The 1,027-nt window shown below is 48.0% G+C and overlaps 1 pseudogene; it reads right to left on the bottom strand.

Annotated features, from left to right (window-relative positions):
• Positions 1-230: 230 nt before the first annotated feature.
• On the bottom strand, positions 231-802 carry LOC143273148 (zinc finger protein 593 pseudogene; annotated as a pseudogene).
• Positions 803-1,027: the final 225 nt, after the last annotated feature.

Here is a 1,027-nt window from a genome sequence, read left to right as displayed (position 1 = left end):
TCAATGGTATAGTCATTGCAAATACCAAATTGACTGTTCTTAGTAAGAAGGCTTGTGAAAAGACCCTGTGGACCTGCCAACTCCACTGATGGTTTGCATTCCAAAGAAAATGAGCAGCAATATGCTTTAGGTCAGTGTTGTCTATAATGGAAAAGAGGCAACAGACAGAACCAATGACCCAGGACGATGCAAAATAGTCTTTTTTTTTTTTTTTTTTTTTTTTTACGCCCTCTTGTCCAGGTCCTTTATTTTGGGCAGAACACCCAGAAGAGATCATCTCCCCAAAAACCAAAGTACACACTCTCAGACTAGCACTGAACCACTGTCCATGGGCAGTTTCTCTGCCCTATATCCTCAGGCCCCTCAGGTGGATGTGTCCATCTCAGGGATCTCAGTGGACACTTCTGTGGGCACACCCAGGCGCTGGGGGGGCACATACGAGCCCATGCCCGCTGCCCTCTCAGCCTCTTCCTGACTGTAGGGTTCGATGCTCAGCTGCTTCAGCCTTTTCTTGTGGTCTTTGGATCGGAAGTGGGTCTTCAGGTTGGCGGAATCGATGAAGTACCTCGCGCAGGCCAGACAGCGATGCAGGCCGCCCCCTGGCAGGTCCGGGTCGGGCTCGGCGTCCAGCTCTGGCTTGGGCCGCGGGAGCCCCTGCGGCCGCAGCTCGCGGTGAATCTCATCCAGGTCTGGCCGCCGCTTCTTGGCCTTCATCTGGCGGGTTAAGGAATGTGCTCGGTGCGCGCCGGTCCTGCGGGAGCGACCCATGATCAGTGACACCAAGACCAAGGAGCTGGGAGTCGCAAAATAGTCTTAAAAAGCTGAGTAAAACTAAGTAAACCTTACAATATAATACCACTGATATGCATATATATAAAATGGTTGTGTACATATATGTATGTCTAATATAAAGGTATGAGTATGTAACATATGAGCCTTCAAGAATATATTCAGCTCCTTAGACTTAGTCCTAATCCCATAACAAACTAACCTAGGTCAGATAATTTATTATTTTTAAAATTTTTTT

This window comes from Peromyscus maniculatus, chromosome 5 (assembly GCF_049852395.1).
Source record: "Peromyscus maniculatus bairdii isolate BWxNUB_F1_BW_parent chromosome 5, HU_Pman_BW_mat_3.1, whole genome shotgun sequence".
Lineage (NCBI taxonomy): Eukaryota > Metazoa > Chordata > Mammalia > Rodentia > Cricetidae > Peromyscus > Peromyscus maniculatus.
This window is presented reverse-complemented; position numbering and strand designations above follow the sequence as displayed.